The sequence below is a fragment of the Trichomycterus rosablanca genome, chromosome 10 (assembly GCF_030014385.1).
Source record: "Trichomycterus rosablanca isolate fTriRos1 chromosome 10, fTriRos1.hap1, whole genome shotgun sequence".
Lineage (NCBI taxonomy): Eukaryota > Metazoa > Chordata > Actinopteri > Siluriformes > Trichomycteridae > Trichomycterus > Trichomycterus rosablanca.
This window is the reverse complement of record NC_085997.1, coordinates 7,084,291-7,104,819: the sequence shown is the minus strand read 5'-3', so window position 1 is coordinate 7,104,819 and position 20,529 is coordinate 7,084,291. Positions and strand designations below refer to the sequence as shown.

Genomic DNA, 20,529 nt, shown 5'->3' with positions numbered 1-20,529 from the left:
AGACACTTAGTGATGGTAAAAACAGGTTATTAGTTTCACCATCACTATCTTATTAACTGTTTAATAATTAAAGCTAATTAAAGCTAAATAAGCAAAATGGTTTTATTATACAAGGCAGCGCAATAATTTTCACTGATTAGTCAATATGGCCCACAAGATATCAGCAGAGATCCAGTAAAATATCAGTTATTACATGAAAAAGAAAAATTAAGCTTAAAGCAATATCACAACCTTCAAAATGGGAACAAAGGAGCATCATAAGGGGAATTAGCTCAAATGGTAGAGCGCTCGCTTAGCATGCGAGAGGTAGCGGGATCGATGCCTGCATTCTCCAGTGCAGATACATTATGATTATTTAAGGGTATCATGTAATATGAAACTCGTTGCGGCATCGCTTAATGAAACGCGGCATCAAAAATTAGATCAGGATTTAAGTGAGTCTTTAAGGCAACAAAAAATATGTGGGAATTAATATCTAAAACTCAGCGCATTATTAGGCTACACATAAATATAGATTTAAACTGTCCTCTATTTACTACAGTCTGTTAGAAACAACTAGTTGGTGTGGAGAACATGTTACACACACAGAGTGCTATTATTTCAAGCTTATCAAGTACATGATATTTCACTTAATAACATCTCACAAAGTACAAATTCTTCAACTTTGTAAATACAGCATGTAGTACAGGACATTACCGCTTACCTAATGCAGTAATAAACAACTTTTAGATTAAAAGTCTGATGCTCTACCGACTGAGCTATCCAGGCTCTGCAAGCTGCTTTAATCCTCACAAGGATGTGACTTAAATTACAAACTTTAACATATGTTGTCCTGTAGAACAGTTCCAGCAAGAACACCAAAAAAACCTTTAAGAAACACTTCTTAGTACTACATACATTAGTTGTATTCCACACAGGTCAGCATGCGACATCGTTTTACTTTCTAACTGTATTCATATTATGCCATCTAGTGATCGATTGAATAGCCTACAACGAGCACAAACAGGGTTTGAGTTCTTAACACATAATCCAGTCAGTTAAAAACCCAACAAGAAGGCTGTACCTAATACACTCATACCAGAGAAAACACACCCTAACATGCTAGTGGCGTTACAGTGCTAATAATGGTTCACAAATGGTCCAAAATCATTATTTGGTCAGTTGGAGTGCTCATATGGGGCTCCCTTTCTATTGATATATGGTGTGGTGTCAACGGTACCCAAGCTAGTCAGGATGCGGTCTAAGGTGTTGCGTTCATGTCACAGTCTCCCCTGGAGGCGTGGGTTCAAATCCCACTTCTGACAGCGCATGCTATACACAAATTTACATCTTTAACCCTCTACCATACATAACAATCTGAAAAAATATAGCTTCAGTGAGCAATGAGGCATTGACTTTCGTATTACATGATGCCATTAAATTATCACAATGTTTGTACACTGGAGAATGCGGGCATAGATCCTGCTACCTCTCGCATGCTAAGCAAGCGCTCTACCATATAAGCTAATTCCCCTTACGAAGGACCCTTTGTAAATTGTAATGTTCTAACAAAGTGTTGATGCTGCATTATGTAAGGGCCACGATAGTGCAGGATATACCAACTGTTTAATGTAGTGCAATTACTACAGTCTGTTTGAAACAGCTGGGCTTACAACTAGTTGGGGTGGAGAACATGTTGCACATACAGTGTGCAATTATTTCAAGCTGATCAAGTACATGATATTTCACTTAATAATATCTCACAAAGTACAAATTCTTCAACTTTCTGAATAAACCATGTAGTATGGGACATTACCGCTTACCTAATGCAGTAAGAAACAACTCGCCCGAACAGGGACTTGAACCCTGGACCCTCAGATTAAAAGTCTGATGCTCTACCGACTGAGCTACCCGGGCTGTAAAGATCCGTGCTGTCTCTCTTGAAGGCGATTATATAAAGTTTTAAGTGAAGTATGTTGCTGCTTACACACACAAAGAAAAACATCTCGGGAGGAGAAATTTGCAGGTAGATTACAAACAGATTCCTTTCTTTCACCTTTTTCCTTTTTTCCTGTATCAATTGCACGATTGTTTTCCAGTCATTAAAATGTTATGTGCATTTATATGTGGCAAGAGAAAAAAAAATCCATAAAACTCAAACTGAGTTAGCAAAGAACCTTAAATTATACTAAAGGGTTCTTCAAGTAGAAACAGTTCTACCAAGAACACAAAAAGAACCCTTAAGAAACACTTCTTAGTGCTACATACATCAGTTGTATTCTAGAGGTCAGCATGCGATGAAACTGTGATAGAAACAGACATCGTTTTACTTTATACAACAGTTAGTTCCTTACAATCTGATTGGTTGAGAAGCGTTCTAACCGTGCTGATATTCGTGATAACAGCACAGCCTTTTCACACCACAACTGTATTACTCCGCTGACGCGTTGCCAGTAACGACAAGCTTCATGCACACAAACGCGCACGCAGGCGACACAGACCTTTTTCCCGATCGCGTTTTAAATCCGTTATCTGATATACAATCTAGTGCACTATGTAGGGAACATTAATGTGTTTGTAACGCGAACAGTTAGTTCAATAGCCCAGTTAGCAGCTCCTAAAAGTTCTGTTATCACCAATATCCTTTGGTGTGTGCAAGAGGTTTTTTTTTTTTTTTTTTTTTTTTCGGAGGTTCTTGCCTTTTTCTTCTTGTTGTTCTTACCTCCCTGAAAGGAGTTTTTGCAACTTGGGATGTCTGCTTTGTAGTGTTAAACTTTATATTCGTTGTGGAACTACTTTTTGGCGGAAGGTATTCTCAATATTAAAGCATATTTATTATGAAATTTAGGGCTTCTTTGATTTATTTTCTTTCTTTATTTTGTAAAAACTGTTGTATAAAAGCAATAGAACACTTGAGGTCGTGTGTTATCGCGAATAACACAGCCGTGATGTTATTCGCGATAACACACTCCCTCTCGTGTTCTATTGCTTGAGTCTAACGCAATATTAACTGTATTCATATTATGCCATCTAATGGTCGATTGAATAGCCTACAACAAGCACAAACAGGGTTTGAGTTCTTAACAAATAATCCAGTCAGTTAAAAACCCAACAAGAAGGCTGTACCTAATACATTCATACCAGAGAAAACACACCCTAACATGCTAGTGCCGTACAGTGCTAAGAATGGTCCACCCAAAATCATTATTTGGTCAGTTGGAGATCTCATATGGGGCTCCCTTTCAATTGATATATGATTTACAACCTAGTGACAAAGTGTACAGTGCAGCAAATGGGTTACATTCAGTACATTTACCATACATAATAATGTGAAAAGATTAAGCAGTTCGTACAAATATTAGTCCGTGTGGGGCGAGGGTGGTGGTGATGGTACCCAAGCTAGTCAGGATGCGGTCTAAAACGCTGAGTTCAGGTCACAGTGTCCCATGGAGGTGTGGGTTTGAATCCCACTTCTGACTGCTAGTGCTTCATACAAATTTATGTCTTTAACCCTCTAAGATACATAATAATGTGAAAAGATTCAGCACTTTGTACAAATCTTTGGCCATGTGGGGGTGTTGTTGGTAATTGGCATTAAGAACTTGCAAGCATGTCAGGATGGCCGAGCGGTCTAAGGCGCTGCGTTCAGGTCGCAGTCTCCCCTGGAGGCGTGGGTTCGAATCCCACTTCTGACATCTCAAGCTTCATACAAAGTTACTTCTTTAGAGTCAACAGCCATCAGGGAATACAGTTTTCGTCAAAGGGTGTATACGGTCTGCAACGATGCTGAGGTAGGTGGTATGTGTCAAAGTAACATCCACATGGATGCCAGGACCCTGGTTTTTGATCTCTAAAAATTTGAGAAATTTAATCGTGTATTCATCCTGATCATAAAGTATGTTTATTCAGCGTCTATTTACATTGTTACAGCAGTATTTTACAATTGAAATTTTCACATTATTTAAATGTATGTAAAGTACATTGTCTACTAGATGTTTACTTTTTTCCCTAAGTAAAAACTGTCTGATGAAGGACTGGGACAGTGAAGCATTGAATATCTTTGTAAAAATCCCAGCTAACTGATCCGCACACTCTTTGAGGACCCTCCCGGTCACTCTGTCTGGTCCAGCAGCCTTTCTGGGGTTCACCGCTCTCAGTGTGCACCTCACCTCATGTTCCTGCACCACGGTTGATGGGGCTGCTGCTGCCTCTGAACTTTCCACCTCGAAGCGTGCGAAGAAGTGGTTCAGCTCCTCCACAAGCGCCGGGTCGTCCTCAGCCATCGTGATGTTGCTGGACTTGTAGTTGGTGAGATGCTGGACTCCCTGCCACATTTGCCTAGTGTTGTTGGTTTCAAAATGGTTCTCGATCTCCCTTTTGTACTCCATCTTGGCCTCCCTGATGCCTCTCTTCAGGTCAGCTCTAGCGGCTCCGTACTGCACACCATCTCCAGACCTAAAAGCGATGTCACGTTGTCTCAGCAGGACCTGTACTTCTTTGGTCATCCAGGGTTTTTGATTGGAATATGCCCGAATACGTTTGTCCACAGTGACATTTTCAACGCAGAAGTTGATGTATGAGAGCACCGACGTGGTGTATACCTCCAGGTCCTGATGTTCAAAAACACTCCAATCTGTGCTCTCAAAACAGTCCTGAAGCTGATGTGATGCCCCCTCTGGCCATGTTTTTACAGTCCTTGTGGCTGGTGGAATTCTCTTCCTGCAGGGTGTGTATGCAGGGATCAACAGCATGGAAATATGGTCTGACAGACCCAGATGTGGTAAGGGGTTTGTCCTATAGCCTTTCCTGATGTTGCTGTAAACTTTGTCCAGTGTGTTTGCACCCTAGTTGCACACTTAATGTGCTGTTCAAATTTTGGGAGTACTGTTTTTAATTCGGCATGGTTGAAATCCCCCGCTACTATGTGCACTGCGTCGGGATATGAGTTCTGTTGGTTACTTAATGCGTTGTGTAGCTCACCCAGAGCCCGGTTAGCATTAGCATCGGGTGGTATGTATACGGCCGTTACCATAGCGACAGTGAACTCGCGAGGTAGATAGAATGGTCTGCATTTAACAGTTAAATATTCCAAATCCGGGGAACAATGGCTGTCTACAGTCTTTGCATCTTTGCACCAGCTGTTGTTTATGTAGATGCATAATCCCCCTCCTCTGCTCTTACCGGAGTCGCCGTTTCTGTCGTAGCGGTGAGCCGTGTAGCATGCTAACTCGATAGCCGAGTCCGGTATGGTGGGCTGCAGCTAGGTCTCTGTAATTATCGCAACGCTGCAGTTCCGAAGACAGATATTATCAGCAAACTGTAGCCTCAGTTCGTCGATCATGTTTATTATGGATCTGGCATTTGAGAGGAAAATGCTGGGGAGCGGCAGTTTAAACGGTTGTCTCTTTAGCCGTGCTAGCGGGCCGGCCCTGCAGCCATGCTTCTGTTTCCTTTGTTTACGTTTCCTCCTGGGAGACCCCGGAGTCCTGACTATTTCTCCCGGTATATCGTGAAAGCTGTGATAGTCCGATGAAATAATCCTTTCACAGCGGAATCCCAGGTCCAGGAGATCCTGACGACTATAAGCCCAACAAACTGTAATATTTACAAACTGTCCTCTATTTACTACAGTCTGTTTGAGACAGCTGGGCGTACAACTAGTCAGTGTGGAGAACATGTTACACATGCAGTGTGCTATTATTTCAAGCTTATCAGGTACATAATATTTCACTTAATAACATCTCACAAAGTACAAATTCTTCAACTTTTTGATTAAACCATGAAGTACGGGACATTATCGCTTACCCAACACAGTAAGAAACAACTCTCCCGAACAGGGACTTGAACCCTGGACCCTCAGATTAAAAGTCTGATGCTCTACCGACTGAGCTACCTGGGCTCTGCAAGCTGCTTTAATCCTCACAAGGATGTGACTTAAATTACAAACTTTAACATATGTTGTCCTGTAGAACAGTTCCAGCAAGAACACCAAAAAAACCCTTAAGAAACACTTCTTAGTACTACATACATTAGTTGTATTCCACACAGGTCAGCATGTGACATCATTTTACTTTCTAACTGTATTCATATTATGCCATCTAGTGATCGATTGAATAGCCTTACAACCAGCACAAACAGGGTTTGAGTTATTAACACATAATCCAGTCAGTTAAAAACCCAACAAGAAGGCTGTACCTAATAAACTCATACCAGAGAAAACATTTACATTTTCAGCATACGCTTTTACCCAAAAGGACTTACACACTGAGGGTTAAGGGCCTTGCTCAGGGACCCAACAGTGGCAACTTGGTGGTGGCTGGGCTTGAACCGGCAATCTTCTGTTTACTAGTGCAGTACCTTAACCACTGAGCTATCACTGGCCCTAACCTAATACACATTATTTGGTCAGTTGGAGTGCTCATATGGGGCTCCCTTTCTATTGATATATGATGTGGTGTCAACGTTACCCAAGCTAGTCAGGATGCGGTCTAAGGTGCTGCGTTCAGGTCACAGTCTCTCATTTAGGCGTGGGTTTGAATCTCACTTCTGACAGCTCATGCTTTATACAGATTTACATCTTTAACCCTCTACCATACATAATAATGTGAAAAGATTTGTTTCAAGTTTGTTTCAAAGTTATTGCATGTTTGTCAATTTAAAAAAATAATAAAGGTGTTTAAACTAAACGATGAATGAAAATAGAGTGTAAACTGACCTCATTTTTGACGCAGCGTTTCAGTGAGCAATGACGCAACGAGTCTCATATTACGTGTTGCCTTTAAATGATCATAATGTTTCTGCATTGGAGAATGCGGGCATCGATCCCACTACCTCTCGCATGCGAAGCAAGCGCTCTACCATTTGAGCTAATTCCCCTTATAAAGAACTCTCCTTTACCCTTTGTAAATTGTAATGTACTAACAGATCATTGATGCTGCATTATAAAGTGGGGGTTCAACGTGTTTAAGCTCACGTACTCACGTTTATCGCAGCCTTTACGACGAACTGAACCAAATCGTAACTGTCTTTGTACCACTGACAGACTGAATTAAGGGTTGATGCTGCATTATGTAGGGGCCAAAATAGTGCAGGATATACCAACTGTTTAGTGCAGTGCAATAACAAAGCGGCTCTGTGAAGCAAGAACTGAAATTATGATGCATGTAATTCAACATAAAATATGTGGGTATTAATATCTAAAACTCAGTGCATTATTACGCTGCACATAAATATAGATTTAAACGGTCCTATATTTACTACTGTCTGTTTAAAACAACTAATTGGTGTGGAGAACATGTTACACATACAGTTTGCTATTATCTCAAGCTGATCAAGTACATGCTATTTTACTTAGAAATATCTCACAAGGTACAAATTCTTCATCATTCTAAATAAACCATGTAGTACGGGACATTACCTCTTACCTATAGCAACTCGCCCGAACAGGGACTTGAACCCTGGACCCTCAGATTAAAAGTCTGATGTTCTACCGACTGAACTATCCAGGATCTGGAACTTGCTTTAATCCTCACAAGCATGTGACTTAAATTACAAACTTTAACATATGTTGTCCTGTAGAAATTCAATTAATATAAAAAAAATTTATTTCTGTTTCGGCTCTCTTGAAGGCGATTATATAAAGTTTTAGCTGAAGTATGTTGCTGCTTACACACACAAAGAAAAACATCTCAGGAGGAGAATTTAGCAGGTAGATTACAAACAGATTCCTTTCTTTCACCTTTTTCCTTTTTTCCTGTATCAGTTGCACGATAGTTTTCCAGTCCTTAAATGTTATGTGCATTTATATGTGGCAAAATAAAATAATCTTTAAAAATCTAATTGAGTTAGCAAATAACCTTGAATTATACTAAAGGGTTCTTCAAGTAGAAACAGTTCTAGCAAGAACACAAAAAACCCTAAAGAAACACTTCTTAAGACTTCTTAGTCTTAGTTTTTTATTATTGCAAATGCCATTCATTATTTCAAATGACATTAATAATTTATAATCACTGATTTGTGAGATATCAGCAGTAGTAGATCATGTTTAACTGGTTTAATATTGTTTAAGCGCTGATTATCGGCTGTTTTTCGTGAGTATGTTGGGCGGTTTTCCATGCATTTTGGCGGCCTTTGAAATGCGCAATCTGGCAACCCTGGTTGAAACGTTCATTCATATTTTGGAGCGATGTATGTTTGTATGCTAGAATATAAATAACATCTTTTACAAACTGCTGTCTATTTACATTGACATTTTCTCTTCTGTCTAAACATTGTTGGAATTGGGTTTGTAAAAGTAAGCGATACTGTGGATAATATATTTAATGAGCTGAACTAACTGAGAGAAGCGCTAACGGTGGTGGAAGAGTCTAAAGCACTCAGCATACTTCAAGCGAAGCCAAGTTCGCGAACGTCGCACGAAGCCGAACGCGCCTTCGCGAGCTTACAAGCTGGCATACTTCTAGCGGTTTCGCTTTGCCTGTCGCGTCTGCTCCACAGCTGTGAATGTTAGGTTTCCATGACTACCGAAAATGGCGACGTGCGAGGTGTTGGAGGCATATAAAAACATGCTAGAAGAAGAAGCAGAGGAAGAACTGTTTTTGCTGCTTTGTCTTTATAAGAAGAAAAGAGAAAGGCGCAGGTGGTACGTGAGACCTTTGAACAGATCGAGGGTTGACGACGGAGAGTTTATAATGTTGGTAAAACCGATGAGATACATTGACGAGGAGACGCACTTTTCTTACTTCAGGATGTGTGCAAGTCGTTTTGACAGCTTACTGAGCCGACTTGCTCCCCACGTAAAACATGCAAGAACGCATAGATCCCCGGTAGACTTGGCAGAAAGACTTGCCGTGACTTTACGAATTCTTGCCAGCGGTTGCACTCAGCAAAGTGCCGCAGAAAGCTATAAACTGGGTCCATCGACCGTACGTGCTGTCGTATCTGAAATGTGCAAAGCTATTTGGCATGCTCTTGAGGATTTCGTGGAGTTTCCAAAGCCGACACAGTGGGCGGATATAGCCCAAGAGTTTTGGAGTTTATGGAATTACCCCAATTGTGTTGGATCAGTTGACGGCAAGCATGTGCAAATACGAGCCCCACCTGGAGCTGGTAGCGATTACTTTAATTACAAAGGCACGCATTCCATTGTGCTGCTGGCAGCATGTAATGCCAGGTACAAATTTACTATGGTGGATGTTGGTGCTTATGGGCGAGAGAGTGATGGAGGAGTTTTTCAAGAGAGTGAATTTGGATCAAAACTCTTGCAAGGAAAATTAGGACTGCCAACTTCATCTCCCTTGCCTGGTTGCCAGGTCACCTCCCCATATGTGTTTGTGGGGGATGCAGCATTTCCTTTGCATGTCAACCTTATGCGTCCTTATCCAGGTAAGTACTAAAATCTAAATATTTCATTTGTCATGTACACCAATAGGACACTACAGCTTTACACAAGTCTATATATTGTTTAAGTAGTACAGTTGTTTTATCATATACTTGAATTAACATATTTCCAAGTAATTGCACAAAAGCAGTGGTAATTTTAAATACTCATGTTATGTTGGTGTTGCAGGTATACTAGCTATATTTCTGAATGTCATTTATCGTTTTACATTTCACAGGATCCTGTTTAATGAAGGAGCAAAGAATTTACAATTACAGGCATTCTCGGGCACGGCGAGTTATTGAAAATGCATTTGGAATTTTGGCTGCAAGGTGGCGAATACTTGGGCGGCCAATTGAGTGTGCTCCTGAAAAAGCAGTGGACATTGTGAAAGCATGTGTTGCACTGCATAATTACCTGACATGCACCGATGCAACCAACACACTCTCCACATCATACATTCCACCAAATTTTGCAGACATACCTACTGCATCTGGAAACACACAGCCTGGAGAGTGGAGGAGACTGATAGAGGGGGACAACAACCTTCAGGACCCAGGAAGATTGTCAGGTACCCGAGCTAGCAGAGCAGCCATTGGCACACGAAATACCTTGGCACAATTCTTCTGTTCAGCCCATGGATCTGTGCCCTGGCAGGATGCCATCATCAACAAAGGTGCACTTAATCAAGAGTGAAAAAAAATTCAATGTAACCTGTCAAAGCTACACATCAATAATCTTCAATTATTGATGTGTAAACTATTCTTAAATGTTTTATGTAAATTTTGCTAGATATTGCTTATAATTTAGAAATGTAAGAGACAAAATTTGCTTCCAAGGTCATATTTATTTTAACAAAAGTAAGTAATGTTGTACAATGTACATCCGTTCAACTGTAATCTAACATAAATAAAATCTTTTAAACATTTCCTGACTTGAATTTTTGTACCCATCGAAGTGTTTAACATTTGAACAGTTAGTGCAAATTAACATTCAGAACAGCTTATGAATGCCACCCAAGCTCACTTCACGTAGGTTTGGTGGCCAGGACTTGTTTTTCTGTCTCAAACATGAGATTCTGCAATTTAAATTTAAAGTCGCAGCACACCTCTGGGGGTAGGGACCGCATAAAATCAGCTACATGCTGGACATAACGAGAAAAACTATCATTACTTTTCAGGACTTTCTCAAACTGTGCATCTCTTTCTGCCCGTCGCTTATCAAGCATCTCTGTAATGTTTTTTATGCTAAAGCCCTCAGAGGAGTCTCTTTTTCTTTTATGTCTTTGTTGGTTCTCTTTTTTCTCCTCTGAAATATCAGAGGATGCTTCAGAGGAAGTGGATGGTGCACTGGGCAAGGAGATTGATGCTGAGGGTGTAGCTGTTGGAGGTGTCAGTAGTGGGCTGTCAAAATCTTCAAAGTTTATTGTCATTTCACAAGGTGGGTCAGATTGTGGCATGGAGTTTTCAAGGAGATCTGATGCTTCCTCTTCTTTGTTTTTCTATTGGGAAAGGAAAAAGATTATTTCACAGCTACTAATTTATCATCAGAGTATTCACATTACTGTTCATCTTAGCAGAAAGCTATATATACAGTGTATCACAAAAGTGAGTACACCCCTCACATTTCTGCAGATATTTAAGTATATCTTTTCATGGGACAACACTGACAAAATGACACTTTGACACAATGAAAAGTAGTCTGTGTGCAGCTTATATAACAGTGTAAATTTATTCTTCCCTCAAAATAACCCAATATACAGCCATTAATGTCTAAACCACCGGCAACAAAAGTGAGTACACCCCTAAGAGACTACACCCCTAAATGTCCAAATTGAGCACTGCTTGTCATTTTCCCTCCAAAATGTCATGTGATTTGTTAGTGTTACTAGGTCTCAGGTGTGCATAGGGAGCAGGTGTGTTCAATTTAGTAGTACAGCTCTCACACTCTCTCATACTGGTCACTGAAAGTTCCAACATGGCACCTCATGGCAAAGAACTCTCTGAGGATCTTAAAAGACGAATTGTTGCGCTACATGAAGATGGCCAAGGCTACAAGAAGATTGCCAACACCCTGAAACTGAGCTGCAGCACAGTGGCCAAGATCATCCAGCGTTTTAAAAGAGCAGGGTCCACTCAGAACAGACCTCGCGTTGGTCGTCCAAAGAAGCTGAGTGCACGTGCTCAGCGTCACATCCAACTGCTGTCTTTGAAAGATAGGCGCAGGAGTGCTGTCAGCATTGCTGCAGAGATTGAAAAGGTGGGGGGTCAGCCTGACAGTGCTCAGACCATACGCCGCACACTACATCAAATTGGTCTGCATGGCTGTCACCCCAGAAGGAAGCCTCTTCTGAAGTCTCTACACAAGAAAGCCTGCAAACAGTTTGCTGAAGACATGTCAACAAAGGACATGGATTACTGGAACCATGTCCTATGGTCTGATGAGACCAAGATTAATTTGTTTGGTTTAGATGGTCTCAAGCATGTGTGGCGGTAATCAGGTGAGGAGTACAAAGATAAGTGTGTCATGCCTACAGTCAAGCATGGTGGTGGGAATGCCATGGTCTGGGGTTGCATGAGTGCAGCAGGTGTTGGGGAGTTACATTTCATTGAGGGACACATGAACTCCAATATGTACTGTGAAATACTGAAGCAGAGCATGATCCCCTCCCTCCGGAAACTGGGTCGCAGGGCAGTGTTCCAGCATGATAATGACCCCAAACACACCTCTAAGACGACCACTGCTTTATTGAAGAGGCTGAGGGTAAAGGTGATGGACTGGCCAAGCATGTCTCCAGACCTAAACCCAATAGAACATCTTTGGGGCATCCTCAAGCGGAAGGTGGAGGAGCGCAAAGTCTCGAATATCCGCCAGCTCCGTGATGTCGTCATGGAGGAGTGGAAAAGCATTTCAGTGGCAACCTGTGAAGCTCTGGTAAACTCCATGCCCAGGAAAGTTAAGGCAGTTCTGGGAAATAATGGTGGCCACACAAAATATTGACACTTCAGGAACTTTCACTAAGGGGTGTACTCACTTTTGTTGCCGGTGGTTTAGACATTAATGGCTGTATATTGAGTTATTTTGAGGGAAGAATAAATTTACACTGTTATATAAGCTGCACACAGACTACTTTTCATTGTGTCAAAGTGTCATTTTGTCAGTGTTGTCCCATGAAAAGATATACTTAAATATCTGCAGAAATGTGAGGGGTGTACTCACTTTTGTGATACACTGTATATATATTATCCAGTACATGATTAGCTGGATGGTAGCTAAATGTAAATACTAATCTTCCTTTAGGTAAGTATATTAAATGTTTAAAATAACACATATGACATAAATTTAAATATTTCATAGTTTTACAAGATATTTTCAGCATCTTGCACAGTAAAATAAACTTTATCACACACACACACACACACACACACACATATATATATATATATATATAGTATTGTTAGCAAACTACTATACATTAACTGGCTACACACACACACACATTATATATAGTATATATATACATACATTCATGCATATACACACAATATTACTAACCTCAGACTCAGAGGAGTTTGGCATGTTTGTCTCTGTCTCACGGTGCTTAATGAAGCCAGATAACCAGGACAAAGCTGTGTATAAAGGAGGGGTCTTGTTGCCACCGGCATCTCCACTCCGACCCTTCATTCGTTTTTTTGTTTTCACAAATTTGTCACGGAGGTTTTTCCATTTTTGGCGACAAAAATTTGAATCTTTACCAAGAGTCTCTCCGATTTCTTTCCATGAATTCATAATGATTTGGCTGTCTTTATAATCTCTTAAAGAGGTATCGTAAAGGTGACGATACCGCCGTACCTGTTCTGACAAACGCTCCTCAAACTCGTCCATGTTTGTTTACATGGCACGCCTCTTTTTACCGACCAATCACAGGCGTTGTCGCGGAGTGACGTTGTCCGCGGAGTTCGCCCAGCTTCCATGTGCGCGACAAGGCGAGCGAAGCCTCTGCGCGACGTCCGCGGTTGTTCGCTTTCTCCGCGATTACGTCACTTTGGTCGCCGAAGCCAGGCGAACGTCGTTTCCGCATGAAGTATGCTGAGGCCTTAACAGAGTTTGGAACATAGTCGTATCATCATAGCAGTACAACACAGTTTTGTCCGTAGCATCCGAAAATATCCAGAAGCTAATATACAAAAAACGTTTATTTTAATAAACTTACCTTGTTGAAAAAAGTATGACCACAATTTCTAAACAAACACAGTATCCGCTGCTGCAGTCTCTACACAAACTTTTCTGCACTGAAATCGCAAGGACACATTTTATGGATATTACGGTAATGCACTGAAAACGCGTCCTACAGTCATGCAAGCACATACAGCAGTGTGTGAGTTTACACTAATCAACCATAACATTAAAACCACCTTCTTGTTTCTACACTCACTGTCTATTTTATCAGCTCCACTTACCATATAGAAGCACTTTGTAGTTCTACAATTACTGACTGTAGACTGCTCACTCTGTTTTTCAATGGTCAGGACCCCCACAGGACCACCACAGAGTGGGTATTATTTAGATAGTGGATAATTCTCAGCACTGAGAATCAATGCAGTGGTTCATTATTCCTGGTTCAATCGATTAAGACTCCCATGAAGTCACCCAAATGTCAAAGCATCCCCACACAATCACACTTCCACCACCTGGTGGTATGATGGATGTTCTTATTGTTTCTTATTATGAAATACATTCATTCATTCACTGCCTGTTTTATCCTGGTAATGATCACTGTGAGTCTTTTTTTCAAAAAAACTTCAAAAAGTAAATAAAAAAGATAACAATAATATCATTTCAGTTATATCAATAGCAGCGATCAAACTAAGAAATAAAACTCTGGTGCATTTTAATATTGTAGCATTATAAGGTCATGTGTTTCTGTCAAAACAAAACAAAAAAGGTATGTAAATAAAACTGTTTAAGAGTAAATAGGGCGTTAATGACATGGTAACACTGACAGACTGGCCTAAAGATTAATGCTGCAACGAATTTCGCCTTAATTTTATCATTTCAGATTCCGAGTTGCTGCCAAATGATCATAATGTTTCTGCACTGGAGAATGCGGGCATCAATCCCACTACCTCTCGCATGCTAGAGGTCTAAGTCTTACCCTTTGTAAATTTTAATGGATTAACAGAGCATTGATGCTGCATTAAGTAGGAGTGCAACGTGTTTAATCTCACGTACTCTTTTCTATATTATGTGGTGCTTTTATATCATCACAGACTCAGTTTATTTAAAATGTTCATCCCAGCTTTTAGGACGAACTGAAAAAAATAATAACTGTCTTTGTACCACGGACAGACTGACTTAAGGGTTGATGCTGCATTTAAAGGGGATGTCGTGAGTTTCAGCTGTTCATCTTTTACAAAGCAGTTCACCAGATGAAAAACCATCAAAACGTCACATACCGCTGCTTTAACCAAAAAGTCGTTTCAGATAAAGCTCCGAGACATTTCAAAATTGAAAAATTACAAGTTATTGCGTTTGTCCATTAAAAATCAAAAATGATTTTTTAAAAATCTTTAAAAAAATGAAAAAGTGATTTGAGTGAAAATAGAGCGTAATTGTTATTGTAACATTGTAAATTTTGATGCTGCGTTTCAGTGAGCATTGACGCAACAAGTTTCATATTACGTGATGCCTTAAATGATCATAATGATCCTGTACTGGAGAATGCGGGCATCGATACCACTACCTCTCAAATGCTAAGCGAGCGCCCTACCATTTGAGCTAATTCCCCCTACTCTGAACCTCCTTTACCCTTTGCAAATTGTAATGTACTGACAGAGCAGAGCGTTAATGCTGCATAACTGTCTTTGTACCACTGACAGACAGACTTAAGGGTTGATGCTGCTTTATGTAAGGGCCAAAATAGTGCAGTTCAAAAAGTCTCAGTCAGCCGACAGTGCCAACATGCAGCCATATTCATGGATGAGATCTTTTATGAAGTGCATTCTCTTTAATTTGGTGGGACTTGTAGGAGATTCTTCTGTTCTTGTTGCAGTGCTGCTGGAGGGTTTTCTTTTTAATGGTGGTGGTGGGGTGTTTGTGATTATATGTAACTGTAATAATAATGTGCATTTGCATCTTTGTTCCCATTTTGAAGGTATAAAGCATGAGCTGTCAGAAGGGGAATTCGAACCCACTGCTCCAGGGGAGACTGCGAGCTGAACGACTGCTTGGCCATCCTGCTTGCACGTTACCAATGCCAATAGAGAACAGAAACCTTTGAAGCACGGCATACAAAAAGACAGTGCCGTGACTTGGATTCGAACCAGGGTTGCTACGGCCACAACGCAGAGTACTAACCACTATATGAGCATGGCTTCCCAATGCTCAGCCACTGCTCCCTGATAGACTACAGCCACAGTTTCAACAGAACAAGCTGCTTGAGCTACAGCAACAAGGCAACGAGGAACTAATAGGCAAACAACGAGCACAACAGGGTTTGAGTTCTTAAAAAATAATAAATAATCTTAATAAATAATCCAGTCAGTTAAAAACCCAACAAGAAGGCTGTACCTAATACACTCATACCAGAGAAAACACACCCTAACATGCAAGTGCCGTTACAGTGCTAACAATGGTCCATCCAAAAAACATTATTTGGTCAGTTGGAGTGCTCATATGGGGCTCCCTTTCTATTGATATATGGTTTACAGCCTAGTGACAAAGTGTACAGTGCAGCAAATGGGTTACAGTCAGTACATTTACAATACATAATAATGTGAAAAGTTCGTACAAATATTAGTCCGTGTGGGGCGAGGGTGGTGTCGATGGTACCCAAGCTAGTCAGGATGCGGTCTAACGAGCTGCGTTCAGGTCACAGTCTCTCATTGAGGTGTGGGTTTGAACTTCTGACTGCTAGTGCTTTATACAAACTTATGTCTTTAACCCTCTAACATACATAATAATGTAAAAAGATTCAGCAGTTCGTACAAATCTGTGGCCATGTGGGGGTGTTGAGGAAAATTGTCTTTCATAATTTGCGTTCAGGTCAGGATGGCCGAGTGGTCTAAAGCGCTGTGTTCAGGTCGCAGTCTCCCCTGGAGGCGTGGGTTCGAATACCACTTCTGACAGCTCATGCTTTATACAAATCTACTTCTTTAGAGGACACAGCCATCAGGGAATACAGTTTTCATCAGTGAACATGGTCTGCAACAATGCTGAGGTAGGTGCTACGTGTCAAAGTAACATCCACATGGATGCCAGGACCCAGGCTTTTGATCACTGAAAATGTGAGAAACTGAATCATGTATTTATCCTGATCTTGATCTGTTTATTGTTGCAGCTCTGCTGGAGGGTTATTTTGTTGGTGTTTGTGGTGGTGGTGGTGGGGTCTTTGTTCCCATTTTGGTTTATTTAGTATATGATGTACTTTACATCCATTTAAATATGTAATTAAATACTTAAATATCCATTTAAGTATGTTTATTCAGCGTCCATTTACATTGTTACAGCGGTATTTTACGGCAAAAATGGAAATGTTCACATTATTTAAATGGATGTAAAGTACATCATTTACTAAATAAACCAAAATGGGAACAAAGACCCCACCACCACCACCACCACAAACACCAAGAAAATAACCCTCCAGCAGAGCTGCAACAAGAACAGGACAATCTCCTACAGGTCCAACAAAATCAAAGACAAAATGCACTTTATAAAAGACCTCACATTGTTCGTCCTAAAGGCTAAGATCAACGTTTTAAATAAACTGAGTCTGTGATGGTTCAAAAACAATGCATAATATAGAAAAGAGTACGTGAGCTCAAAGACGTTGCACCCTCGTTTTATAATGCAGCATAGAATAGAAGAATAGAATAGAATCTTTATTGTCACTATACACAAGTACAATGCAATTTCGAGTGGCATCTCTCCAATAGAGTAGCAGCAGTAGAAGAAAGACAGTAGTAGTAATCACAAAAAAAAGAAAGAACAATAAAAATCCATTGAGCTGTTTTCACTACGCGATGCAGATCCTTACACTCGGCGGCAGTGCAGCTTGAATACCACTCTGTGAAATTGCTGGTCAGAATACTTTCTATTGTGCTCTTGTAAAAGTTTACTAGTAGGTTCTGCCATAGTTTGGCCTTTTTCAGCTTCCTGAGAAAGAAGAGTCTTTGTTGAGCCTTCTTAATCAGGTGTGAGGTGTTAACGGTCCACGTCAGCTGGTCAGACACGTAGACTCTGAGGAATTTCAGGCTTTTCACCATCTCCACCTTGTTTCCATGGATGTGCAGGGGGAGGTGGTTTATCTCCTTTGTTCTTCAAAAGTCAATGACGATCTCCTTTGTCTTAGAGGTGTTAAGAGCCAGGTTGTTTAATGTACACCAATCAGACAAGTGAGCTACCTCCTGCCTGTAGGCCATTTCCTGATTGTTGGAGATCAGTCCAACTATAGTTGTGTCATCTGAAATTTTAATTATTCTGTTGGAATTGTGAATGGTGGTACAGTCCAGTGTAAAAAGTGTGAAAAGCATAGGGCTTATCACACAACCCTGCGGCGTTCCTGTGTTTAGGATGAGGGTGGAGGAGGTGTGGTTGCCAATTTTGACCTTTTGTGGACGTCCAGTGAGAAAATCCATAATCCAGGGGCACATTGAGGAATTCAGGCCCAGGTTCACCAGTTTGCTGACCAGTTTATTGGGGATGATCGTGTTAAATGCGGAACTGAAGTTCACAAATAAAATCCTCACATCACTGTCAAGTTCCTCCAAATGTGTCAGCGCGGTGTTGAGTGCTGTTGTTATGGCGTCCTCTGTTGAGCGATTTGGTCAGTAGGCAAACTGATACATGTCCAGGCCAGATGGGATGACTGTTCTGATGTGTGAAAGCACCAGCTTTTTGAAGCATTTCATGACTATGGGTGTTGTGTTAGAGCCACTGGACGATAGTCATTCAGGCATGATGAAGCTGATTTCTTGGGTACTGGAATGATGGTGGAGGATTTGAGACACGTTGGGACAGCAGCTTGTTGCAGTGAGAGGTTGAATATGCTGGTAAACACCTCTGTAAGCTGGTCGGCACATGCTTTCAGCACCCGGCCGGGAACTGCATCTGGATCTGCTGCTTTGCTTGCATTGACTTTCCTCAGGGTGGTTCTCACCTGGTGGTGGTTAAGAACCAGTGTTGGTCCTCCAGTAGTTGGGTTGGTGAGTGGCGGGATGGGCGGAGCCACATTCTGAGTATATAAAAATATTAGTCTGTGTGGGGTGGGGGTGGTGTTGAGGATGACTCAGCTAGTCAGGATGGCCGAGCGGTCTAAGGCGCTGCGTTCAGGTCGCAGTCTCCCCTGGAGGCGTGGGTTCGATACAGCTACAGGATGATCAAACCTGAGCTTGTGTCCCATGCCCAATCATGAGAATTGCCTGGTTATTTAAGTGGCGCAGCCCACGGGACTATGCAAGGCAGGGGGTGTCCTCTTCCCCGAGTCAAGCCTAGCACTAATCGTATACCTTGTTCATCCTCCTCCTGGAGGGTTGTGACCTGGGTTCTCTAATGGGATGGGGTGTGGGGGGAATTAGTGAGCGGGTCCTGTCGATGCTCTTTGAGCCCAGCAATGGTCCTTCCGCTTGATCCATATCCACTGGCTGCTTCTTTCGGCCGCTTCAGAGACTGATCTAATTGTTTGTCGTAGAGCCTGTCCATGGATGCCAAGTTCTTTCAGCAGCCAGCAGCATCTGCTGCCAGTTCTGTGTGGCGCAGTTTCTTGCACTCATAGGCCTCTTCTGTTGAATTCTCCCATGGAACTGTGTGCTCTGTGATGTATACAGACTTCAATGAAGGGGACCAGAGCACCAAGTCTGGCCTAAGGGTGGTGCACAACAGGGTTTGAGCTCTTAAAAAATAATAAATAATCTTAATAAATAATCCAGTCAGTTAAAAACCCAACAAGAAGGCTGTACCTAATACACTCATACCAGAGAAAACACACCCTAACACGCTAGTGCCGTTACAGTGCTAACAATGGTCCACCCAAAAAACATTATTTGGTCAGTTGGAGTGCTCATATGGGGCTCCCTTTCTATTGATATATGGTTTACAGCGTAGTGACAAAGTGTACAGTGCAGCAAATGGGTTACAGTCAGTAAATTTACCATACATAATAATGTAAAAAGATTAAGGAATTTGTACAAATATTATTCCTTGTGAGGCGAGCATGGTATCTGTGGTACTCTAGCTAGTCAGGATGGCCGAGCGGTCTAAGGCGCTGCGTTTAGATCGCAGTCTCCCCTGGAGGTGTGGTTTTGAATCCCACTTCTGACATCTCATGCTTTGTACAAATTTACATCTTTAACCCTCTACCATACATAATAATGTGAAAAGATACAAAAGTTAGTACAAATCTTAGTCTTAGTTTTTATTATTTCAAATGCCATTAATAATTTATAATCACTGATTTGTGAGATATCAGCAGTAGTAGGCCATGTTTAACTGGTTTAATATTGTCCTCGATCAGCTCTGTCCTCTTACCCTTAAACAAGGAAAACCTTCTCACCCTGCTCCTTGGCTTTCAGATGCATTGCGCAGCAACAGAAGAGAATTAAGGGCAGCTGAGAGAAAGTGGAGAAAATCTAAGCTTGGTGTTGATCTCCACTCCTAACACGATCTGCTGTCCAGGTTCTCATCCGATGTGACTGCTGCAAAAACATCTTTTTACAAAGCAAAGCTTGAACAATCTGCTGCTGACCCACGTAGGCTTCATGCTATCTTTTCCTCTCTTCTGAACCCTCTTCCTCCTCCCCCATCTGCCTCTCTTACTGCTACTGACTGCAACATTCTTTCAGGACAAGATTGACAAAATTAATCAATCCTTCTCTCCGACTGACCCACTTTCAACTGACCCTCAACCCACCAACACACTCACCAGCTTCACCCCACTCACCATGGATGAGGTTGCACAGCTCCTCTCATCCAGCAATCCCACTACATGCACACTCGACCCTATACCATCCACCATCCTCAAAGACATCTCACAGGACCTAATCCCCTTCATCACACCCATCATCAATAACTCCCTGACATCAGGTGTTGTCCCTACTGCTTTTAAGAAGGCTCAGGTCATTCCCCTTCTTAAGAAACCTACACTAGACACTACAGACATTAACAACTACAGACCT

General features: G+C 41.4%; 3 non-coding genes across 3 annotated transcripts; 2 read left to right on the top strand and 1 right to left on the bottom strand.

Annotated features, from left to right (window-relative positions):
• Positions 1-1,823: 1,823 nt before the first annotated feature.
• Positions 1,824-1,896, bottom strand: trnak-uuu (transfer RNA lysine (anticodon UUU)). The gene has a single exon. It is a non-coding gene; the product is annotated as a tRNA-Lys (tRNA).
• A 1,695-nt stretch (positions 1,897-3,591) lies between these two features.
• On the top strand, positions 3,592-3,674 carry trnal-cag (transfer RNA leucine (anticodon CAG)). Its single transcript has one exon. It is a non-coding gene; the product is annotated as a tRNA-Leu (tRNA).
• Positions 3,675-19,592: 15,918 nt separating this feature from the next.
• trnal-uag (transfer RNA leucine (anticodon UAG)) lies at positions 19,593-19,675 on the top strand. Its single transcript has one exon. It is a non-coding gene; the product is annotated as a tRNA-Leu (tRNA).
• Positions 19,676-20,529: the final 854 nt, after the last annotated feature.